The following is a 10,578-nucleotide window of genomic DNA, read 5'->3' on the forward strand; positions in this document are numbered from 1 at the left end:
AGAAAATGTTGAAGATACACAGCAGCTCTGTTCTCGCCTGAAAGAAACATAAGGACAAAAGGGGGTCAGGTCTCAGTGTGACACAGAAAGTGTCTTGAGTTAAAGTTTAAATATCTTAAATTTAATTCTAAACCTGGCTTGTGTTTGTTTCTTTTAAATCAGGATACAAGCAACAATCGCAACACACTCAGCCTTCGTCCTTCCAGTTAATGCGATCCACTCAGACGTTAATCCGTTCACAGGAGGAAAGCACAAGGCTTTCATTCTCTCTTCTCATGTTGGTGCTGTTGCTTAGCGACGGAGCCGGTGGCTGTGGCGGTGTCGGCGCGTTCTCCCGCGGGGCACCGCTCGGTGGCGATGTCGCCGGCGGCCTCCGGGGGCGGCTGGAGCCTCGCAGTTGGGGAGCTCTCTTGACCCAATCGGAGAGGGCCTGGTGAGACAAGGAGCGGGTCTTTCAGTAACCTAGCCTCCGATTGGACGCATGGTTTGGGCTTGTGGTCCAATCAGGTGGGGGTTTGGGCGGCGGGGTTGGGGAGGGAGAGGTGATGGGGATGTGGGTTTGGAGTGGGGTTCGAGGCGGTAGCGGATCGGGTCTGTGCTGAGCAAGCGGTCTCGGGAATTTTGTTGGAAGGGAGGATCGCGGGCCCAGTCCGGAGTGTGAGGAGGGGGACGAAGAGAGAGAGAGAGGTGGCGACGACGACGACGACGACGACGGAGGGGGAGGTGTTCGGGAAAGAGCTGGAAGGGCAAAGGTCTACTCTGCTGAACCCGGCTACTCTCGCTGGGAAAAAAAGAGCGGCGGAAAAAGTTCAGGTAAAGGAGCCCCCCCCCGGCCCAGGAGAGCGAGCTCGGGGGTCCCCGGTGTCGGCAGCTTCCCTCGACCCCTGCGCTGCCTCTGTCTGGAGGAGGAGAGGGTAGTGATTGAAGGGGCTGTGTCTACGTTTGTGTCAGTGTGTGTGTGGACGAGAGAGTGGAGACTTCTAATTATTGGTGGCATTCACAACATATTGCTGAGCGGCGGAATTGCACCGGGGTTTTGGGAATGGTTTGGAGAGGGGGGAGGCACTTTCAGGTTCCCAGTGGAGCTGCTTCTCCCTAATTGCTAAGATTCTGGGGGGCGGGGAGACACTGGATGCAATTTGCATCCCTCCGAATCGCAACGAAGAGTTAAAGGGAGTGGGGAGGTAACTGTTTAAGGTGGAATGGGGTATGCAACTGGTTGCTGACATGTCGTCTTCTGTACCCCCAGTCCTCCCCCAAAACACATGCATAGATCTGTTTTACTGTTAGTGAACAATTTCTGCAACATGTAGGCTGCAACAGGAGTGCAAACTGAGTAATAAGTATTAGTCATTTTTCTGCATTTTTCACTGGGTGGGTTCTGTCAGAATGGGTGTAATTTTTATGGAATATCTTCCCTGTTTTTTTTGGTTCTGTCACAGTCCAGAGATATGTCTACCTTTGACATTGCAGGACATATGCATTATTTATACACATCCACACACATACTGTTTCCTTCTTGGGCACAGGGCAGGTATTCAAGTTAATAGAATGACTGGAAAATGCAGAAAATGTGATAGTTATTGGTTAATTTTGGCATTAGGGAATATGTTGATGTTCAGATGTTATTTTGCTGCTTAGAGACTTGGAGTTTGTTCAGATTTATGGGCTATGAACAGCCTGAATTCATGTTAGTATTTAGTGCTCTTGCATTGGAAAAGTGGCCTGCTGTTGGTGGAATATTGATATTTGGGCAGTGGTGGTCCTAAGATAGGCCCTTGTGGTGCTTTGGGATATTAGTAGTTTTTTTTTGTAAAATAATTTTGTAGTTGCATGCCCACTTTCTCAATTTACAGTAGGTGTTGACTTCCAATATGAAAAACCTCAATCTCAAACAATTAGAATTGTATAATAGAAGGAAGATTTGAGGAGTACTGAATTGTGGTAAAGCAGTCAAGCCATTCAATGTACATTAGCTGAAGTAGCCATGAAACAAACTAGTTGAATGGTATCAGTTGACTTCTTTTACTGTGATTACAACTATCCACATTTGTACGTTTCGCCAAACAGCTGTAGGAAAGCAATGAGGAATAAAAGCTCCCGAGCAGTACTTCTACCAAATGTAGAATTGACTTAGTTGGGATCACGTAGTACTTAACAGGGATATTTTTGGTTTGTAACTTGTTGGGATATGCATTTGTTCAAACATTTGAGACAATTTTTCTCTAGTTGCCTGTCAGTGTGTGCTATCAACCACTTCTTGCCAATTTACAGACGCCTTAATCAGAGGAGTGTTCTAGGATTCTGAGATGACTTCCCATCACCTTGTTTCTGCTGATAGAAATGAATGCATGAAGATGGTTAGGAACTTGAGAGTAATCCTAGGGAGGCAGCAATGTAGGCATTTGTGTATATGCACATGCAGTTCTACATAGGTTTGTATACAGGAAGTAACATACATTTCTTGTCACATTTTTAACCATACTCTTGTCAACAGTTACAGTTCAAAATGGCAGCACATTCAGTTTTGCTGCGTCAGTTGTCAAAATGGAATCATAGTGTCATAGAACACAGAAGCAGGTCCTTTGGCCGAACTGAACGCTTTTATCATTATGTAGCTTTGCAGCATTAGCCCTTCATGCCCTACTGGCTCTTTCAGAGAGGTATCTAATTCATCCCATTCCCTGATTTATCCCTATAGCCTTGCAGTTTTTTCCTCTCAATTTCTTATTCAGTTTTCATTTTGAAAGTTATCAACTTGATTTCCACCACCTTTTCTGGCAGTGCACTCCAACATATAAACACTTGCCACACAAGATAATTTCTCTTCATGTTGCCTCTCTACATCTGTGTCGCCTTGTACCAATCTTTCTAGTATTGCATAGTTTTCCTTTAGCTAGATAACATCATGGTTAGACAAATTGTAAGATAACAAGGTTTCTGAATTTCAAGCTCCTTAATGTGAATTATGAAAGTGATTTTTTTTCTTTGTGGATAACAGTATATGTACAACTATCATTGTGCTGACTGTAAGAAGTTTTTAAGGTCATAATTGCAGAGGCTGAAATGGGCAGCTTTTCTAAGAAGCCTATCGTACCTGTCCATATGGGGTTAAGATTACAATAAACTGTTAAAATATTCCAAAATGCAAATACTTCTAGTATGAAGCTCAATTAAACAGTTTGAAAGTGTTTAAAAATTGAAAATTTAAAGCCAAATGTACTACTTAGGAGCAGAAGTAGGCTATTTAGCCCATTAAATCATGTCCACCAATCAGTGTTAGTTCATGGCTGATCTGATAATCCTCAATACCACTTTCCTGCTGTATCCCCATTACCCTGATTCCTATAATGTTTAGAAATCTCTGTCTCAGCCTTGAATATACTTAGCCCAACCGTGTTAGCCTTCTGCTATAAAGAATTCCACAAGAAGTGCCGGAAGACTGGAGGTTGGCAAATGTGGTGCCACTGTATAAGAAGGGTGATAAGGATAAGCCAGGGAACTATAGACCAGTGAGCCTGACCTCGGTGATGGGCAAGTTGTTGGAGGGAATCCTGAGGGAGAGGATGTACATGTATTTGGAAAGGCAAGGACTGATTCGGGATAGTCAGCATGGCTTTGTACGTGGGAAATCATGTCTCACAAACTTGATTGAATTTTTTGATGAAGTAACAAAGAAGATTGATGAGGGCAGAGCAGTAGATATAATCTATATGGACTTCAGTAAGGCGTTCGACAAGTATACCCATGGGATACTGATTAGCAAGGTTAGATCTCATGGAATACAGGGAGAACTAGCCATTTGGATACAGAACTGGCTCAAAGGTAGAAGACAGAGGGTGGTGGTGGAGGGTTGTTTTTTAGACCAGAGTCTTGTGACCAGTGGAGTGCCACAAGGATCGGTGCTGGGTCCTCTACGTTTTGTCATTTACATAAATGATTTGGGTGCGAGCATGAGAGGTACAATTAGTAAGTTTGCAGATGACACCAAAGTTGGAGATATAGTGCACAGCAAAGAGGGTTACCTCAGATTACAACAGGTTCTGGACCAGATGGGCCAATGGTCTGAGAAGTGGCAGATGGAGTTTAATTCAGATAAATGCAAGGTGCTGCATTTTGGGAAAGCAAACCTTAGCAGGACTTATACACTTTATGGTAAGGTCCTAGGGAGTGTTGCTGAACAAAGAGACCTTGGAGTGCAGGTTCATAGCTCCTTGAAAGTGGAGTTGCAGGTAGACAGGATAGTGAAGAAGGCGTTTGGTATGCTTTCCTTTATTGGTCAGAGTATTGAGTACAGGAGTTGGGAGGTCATGTGGCGGCTGTACAGGACATTGGTTAGGCCACTGTTGGAATATTGCTTGCAATTCTGGTCTTCCTATCGGAAAGGTGTTGTGAAACTTGAAAGGGTTGAGAAAAGATTTACAAGGATGTTGCCAGGGTTGGAGGATCTGAGCTGCAGGGAGAGGCTGAACAGGCTGGGGCTGTTTTCCCTGGAGCGTCGGAGGCTGAGGGATGACCTGATGGAGGTTTACAAAATTATGAGGGGCATGGATGGGATAAATAGACTGGGGTTGGGGAGTTCAGATATAGAGGGGGTAGGTTTAGGGTGAGAGGGGAAAGATATAAAAGAGACCTAAGGGACAACTTTTTCGCGCAGAGGGTGGTACGTGTATGGAATGAGCTGCCAGAGGATGTGGTGGAGGCTGGTACAATTGCAACATTAAGGCATTTGGATAGGTATATGAATAGGAAGGGTTTGGAGGGATATGGGCTGGATGCTGGCAGGTGGGACGAGATTTGGTTGGGATATCTGGTCGGCATGGACGGGTTGGACGAAAGGGTCTGTTTCCATGCTGTACATCTCTATGACTCTTAAGTTCACTACCCTCCTCGGGCAAACAACCTTGCTGCATCTACCTTGTCAAAACCCTGAAGAATCTTAATTTGTAATGAGTTTTTCTCATTCTTCTAAACTTCAATGCATATAAGCTCAACCTATCCTCATAATAAAGTCCCTCCATACTTAGGATCAACTATAGGACATCATCTCTAAACTGCGTCCAACATCTTTATTTACAGAGGGGAACTAAAACTGTTCACTGTATTCCAAATGTGGTTTAACTTGTATAGATTTAGCAAGATCTTGCTATCTTTAGAGTCCACTCCCTTTGAAATAAGGGCCAACATTCCATTTGCTGTTTCTATGACCTGCTAAACTTGGATGCTTACCTTTTGCAAGTAATGCATGAGGATCCACAAATCCCTCTGTGCTGCAGCTTTCTGCAGTTTTTTTCCATTTAAGTATTCTTCCTTCTAAAGTACAAAATCTCACATTTTCTCACGTTATATTCCATATGACACGTTTTTGCCTATATCGATCTGTGGACATCCTTACTGTTTGCCTTCCCACCTATTTTAATATCATTTGCAAAGTTGACAATTGTACATTCACTTCTGTCATCCAAATCACTATAGAGTCATACAGCATGGAAGCAGGTGCTTAAGTCCAATTCGCCCACATGGACCAGATATCCTAAGCTGATCTAGTCCCATTTGGCTCATATTCCTCTAAACTCTTCCTCTTCATGTACCCATTCCGATGCCTTATAAATGTTGTAATTGTACCTGCCTCAAGCAGCTCGTTCCATACACTCACCTCGCTCCGCGTAAAAAAAAAAAAAGGTTGCCTGTCAGGTTCTTTTTAAATCTTTCTCCTCTCGCCTTCAACCTTAACATCAATGTATGTTATAAATAGCTATGGCCCCAGTGTTGATCCCTGTCACACTACACTAGTTGTAGGCTGCTAAAATTTAAAATGTCCCCTTTATTCAAATTCTCTGTCTTCTGCTAGTCAGTCCTCTATCATGTTAATGTACTATCCCCAACACCATGGATTCTTATCTTATTAAGTAGTCCTCTGTGCAGTACTGTATTAAATGCCTTTATGTATAGACACTTAGTGTCTGGAATCTTAAAATCTGCCTGTAGTAATCTGAATGCATGCTTTCCTTCAAGATTTATTTTAAATATTAAGTGAGAAAGAATTTCAAATTTCCGTTCAGTTCTTACTCTCAAGACTTTGTGGTGCTTTTTCAAATGAAATGTGATTGTGGTCAAGATATGGCTGTCTTTTACAATACGTCCTTTTTTCCATCTCTCAAAGGTTGCCTGATGCTCACCAGCACATTTATTTTCTATTTGGGATACATGTTGCTGGCTAGCAACATACTATCATTTATTTTTGTAATGCACGAATGATTTAATTGCACAGCCCCTTTTTTGTACTACCATTTATGCATTGTAACATAGAGTCTGACTTGTGCATGGAGCCTTCAGATTGTCATGCAGTTTAGAGGGAACGGTGCTCGCAAAACCAATATTTCTTGTCCTTCCCTTATTGTCTTTTGAGATGATGAGCTGCTGCTGGTGATCCACTGTAGTCCATGCACCATAGATGCACAAGTATTGTTTGGTTTTGGCCCAGTGATGATGTAGGGCCAATACCATATTTCAGTCAGAGCAATGTGGAGTTGGCAGATTGTGGTCTTCCTTGCTACTGTTATGGACTAGGCCAGACCCCTTAAAACATTTTTAAGCAGGTAGTCCAGACCATAACTGCGCTATTTGTTTAGCGAAGTGTATAGTAGATATTCCTGGTGTGAATTAGCTGGGCGGCACGGTGGCACAGTGGTTAGCACTGCTGCCTCACAGTGCCAGAGACCCGGGTTCAATTCCCGCCTCAGGCGACTCTCTGTGTGGAGTTTGCACATTCTCCCCGTGTCTGCGTGGGTTTCCTCCGGGTGCTCCGGTTTCCTCCCACAATCCAAAAATGTGCAGGTTAGGTGAATTGACCATGCTAAATTGCCCGTAGTGTTAGGTAAAGGGGTAAATGTAGGAGTATGGGTCTGGGTGGTATACGCTTCGGCGGGTCGGTGTGGACTTGTTGGGCCGAAGGGCCTGTTTCCACACTGTAAATAATCTAATCTAATCTAATCTAATCTAATCTAATCGATTGCCAGGTTTTAGACAAACAAAATTTATTTACAATATTATGGAATGAAACACAAAGAACAGAAAATAGAATACACAATAACTTATCCTATCAAAACCCGACTTAATGATACTATTCCAAAAATACACGCAACAGTCCCAATACACACATCCCTTAGCACAAACAATAAAACATGACACAGCCAACTCAGAGTTTGCAAGGAGAGAGAAGTCAGCAACCTGTTTCACACATCCCCTGCTGCAACTGAACGAAAAAAACCTCCGCTATCTGGACTGGCCAGTTCCCTTTTCATTATGCAAGTTATTTCTAAACCATGAAAGCCTTTGGGTAAACAAAAGGGCCCCAGTAAACCATTCACCTCTCCACCAACTCTGCTGTTTCAGACCCTGGGCTGTTTTATGACCCCTCTGGAAAAAAATCAAGGACACAGTAACTTTGAGAAAAAGGAACAACTTTGAGAAAAGGGCCAGTTTTGTGACGCTATCTTTGTCCTAAGTAGCAGTATTCATGGGTTTCTTGAAATGTGCTGTTGAAATCTGGGAATATTGCTGCAGTGCATTTTGTAGATGGTACATGTTGCAGCCACAGTGTATTGTTGAAACTAATGCTATTGCAGCATGTCCTTTCAAAATGAAAACATGAGCATTTATCTTTAGATGATATTAAATACATTTTAAAATGAAACAATTATGATTCCGGTACCAATTGTTAATCAGTACCATTATATTGTCTAATTTTGTGTGTGATTAGGAATGCAATCTCATTGTGAGGAGTAGGTTAAGCATCCAAAATGGTATAAAGTTACTTTCTGTTGTGAAGATGAAGTTGCCATAGTCCTATCAGACTAAAGGGCCACTCTGTCATTATAGAAATGACTGCTGGTGATTTAACCTGAGACAAGGGGCGAGGTTGAGAAGGGGAGTCCTTCATGGTAAGCTCAGCAGGAATTGAATCCACACTCTTGGCATCACCCAGCTTTGCAAACCATATGTTCAGCCAACTAAGCTACTGACCCCCTTTTATAGTTTAAGTGGGCTTATGCATATAACATCTTTTCAAATATATTTGTCCTATTATATGCAGATAAGGAGTGCAGTGAATACCACTGATCAAGAAATCGCATGTTGGAATAATACAGGTCTTGCCAACTTTAACAGCAGGACATCATGTAAATTTAATGGCTCTGTTTGCAGCTCAGTATCTGGACAAATTGAAGGCAAGTGTTTTGGTAAAATGGGGACACTTTGGCAGCATAGTTTGGGAGTCAATGTGCAGTGGTCCTTGATTACAGTAAGTTTGCATGAGGGTCTCCTTACTAAATCACAAGCAGTGCTGGAAAAGTGCTTCTGTCCACAGGCCATGGTCCTTGCCTCACTTTAGCTGCTAGATTTTCTGAATATGAGGAACCTGACCTGCAGCTGTTAAATCCAAATTGATAAAACCTAAAATACACTCAAAACATTAATTCTGCTCTCTCCACAGATGCTGCCAGATGAGCAATTTCTATTTTTGCTTGATAAAATCAAAGGAGTCCTTATTTAAATGTTGTTAATTTCTCTCCATGGTTACTCATCTAACAGTAAAGCTCCCCTACTTTGAATGGAAGGCTTGTTCACGACTGGTTTTCTGTTTCTAAGAATTTATCTCTTGCCCATTTCCTTGCCATTCAATGTTATTAACATGCCCCACACCCTATACTATCTCATTGTGTACTTTCCACAGTGTACATTGAGTCTTCAATTACAAATAAGGAGCTCCATTATTAATAGTCTCTCTGATCATTTAGTGTACCCACTACATTGCTCTTTATCCTGGTCTGCTGTACCACAGAATAGTACAGACAGAAATTATGAATGGGCGATTGTCATTTATCTTTGCTTTTTTTTTATTTGGTTGTTACTTTGGTTTCCTGAGGAATGGAATTGTTATAAGTGTTCCTGGGATTTTGAGGTTAGATTTTCCGACCAAACTTCTGTTGAGTTTTTCCTTTTGAATTCAAACTGCCCTCCCACCCTGCCCAAAAAAGGGGTTTTAATTTGTTACTGCCTTTACTACTGTTCTACCTAATTCTTATACTTGAGCAGTTGATTCCCCTGTTAATGACCCATTAGGTCTTGGGGCGTTTGAAAAAGTTCCCTATGTATTTGGAAAATTTTCTGTTAAATTTGATTGAAAAGGTTTTTGGAGTTGTTTTTCAGGACAAATGGATGCTGTAATATAGGTGTCCCATTCAAGAGTACACGTACACATATGTGACATCGAGGATTATTGCCTAACCTCAATTTAATCGTTATTTCCCATAGTGTGAATTTGAGATTGAATGTTGCATTTAATGATAACATTAAATTCCTCCCCCTCCAGTGTAGAATCACAGCTGTGTTTTGTTTTCTGATTAAGTGCTTTCTTGTATTTGCCATCAGCAATTTATGTAAAACCATTACCTTTTTAAAAGCTTTGCTATCATTCGCTTGCAATGTTAAAATATTTAGCATTTTGTGAATGCCTTGGGTTGTAAATAATATGACATTGTAAGAGTGTTAAGATAATATTCTTTCACACCTGCTTTTAGGCTTTTTTGTTTCTGTCTTCCTTCACTAGTGTTTAGAGTCAATCAATTGCAGCATCCATCATTTGAGGTGATGTGTGTAATTTTTTTTATCCTAAGTAATCTAGCATGTCATGGGTGGGGAAGAATTCACAAATTATCTTAGGGACACAGAGTTTGGAAGCCCCAGGTTCAAGACCCATCTGCTTCAGAGGTGTGTCATACAGCTGAACAGGTCGATTAAATAAAATCTGTTGAAACTTTATTGCTGGAACAGCGCAGCAGGTCAGGCAGCATCCAGGGAACAGGAGATTCGACGTTTCGGGCACAGGCCCTTCTTCAGGAATGAGCAGAGAGTGTTCAGCAGGAGAAGATAAAAGGTAGGGAGGAGGGACTTGGAGGAGGGGAGTTGGAAATGTGATAGGTGGAAAGAGGTCAAGGTGAGGGTGATAGGTCGGAGTAGGATGGAGGCGGAGAGGTCAAGAAGAAGACTACAGGTCAGGAAGGCAGTGCCGGGCTGGAGGGATCCGGCGGAGACAAGGTGGGGGGAGGGGGGATGAAGAAACTGGTGAAGTCCAAGTTCATCCCCTGCGGTTGGAGGGGTCCCAGTCGGAAGATAAGACGCTCCTCCTCCGACCGCCGGGTTGTTGTGGTTTGGCGGTGGATGAGTCCAATGACCTGCATATCCTCGGTGGAGTGGGAGGGGGAGTTGAAATGCTGTGCTACAGGGTGGTTGGGTTGGTTCGGCCGGGTGGCCCAGAGGTGCTCTTTGAATCGCTCCGCAAGTAGGCGGCCTGTCTCCCCAATATAGAGGAGGCCACACCGGCTGCAGCGGATGCAGTAGATGATGTGGGTGGAGGTGCAGGTGAATCTGTGGCGGATATGGAAGTTTCCTTTGGGGACTTGGAGAAAAGTGAGGGGGGGAGGTGTGGGCGCAAGTGTTGCACCTCCGGCGGTTGCAAGGGAAGGTGCCGGGAGTGGAGGGTGGGTCGGTGGGGGGTGTGGATCTGACAAGGGAGCC

At 43.1% G+C, this 10,578-nt stretch overlaps 1 protein-coding gene across 3 annotated transcripts in view; it reads left to right on the plus strand.

The window, feature by feature from the left end:
- The first annotated feature begins 538 nt into the window (after positions 1-538).
- Positions 539-10,578, plus strand: part of btbd7 (BTB (POZ) domain containing 7) — a 48,157-nt gene continuing 38,117 nt past the window's right edge. For 2 of the 3 annotated variants that reach the window (XM_043697193.1, XM_043697194.1), the window contains exon 1: positions 544-813. The gene's annotated coding sequence lies outside the window, so the exon portion shown is untranslated. Of the gene's footprint in view, positions 814-10,578 lie in introns of all 3 variants that reach the window. The other variant, XM_043697195.1, reaches the window with a different exon arrangement.

Source organism: Chiloscyllium plagiosum, chromosome 10 (assembly GCF_004010195.1).
Source record: "Chiloscyllium plagiosum isolate BGI_BamShark_2017 chromosome 10, ASM401019v2, whole genome shotgun sequence".
In the NCBI taxonomy this organism is placed as follows: Eukaryota; Metazoa; Chordata; class Chondrichthyes; order Orectolobiformes; family Hemiscylliidae; genus Chiloscyllium; species Chiloscyllium plagiosum.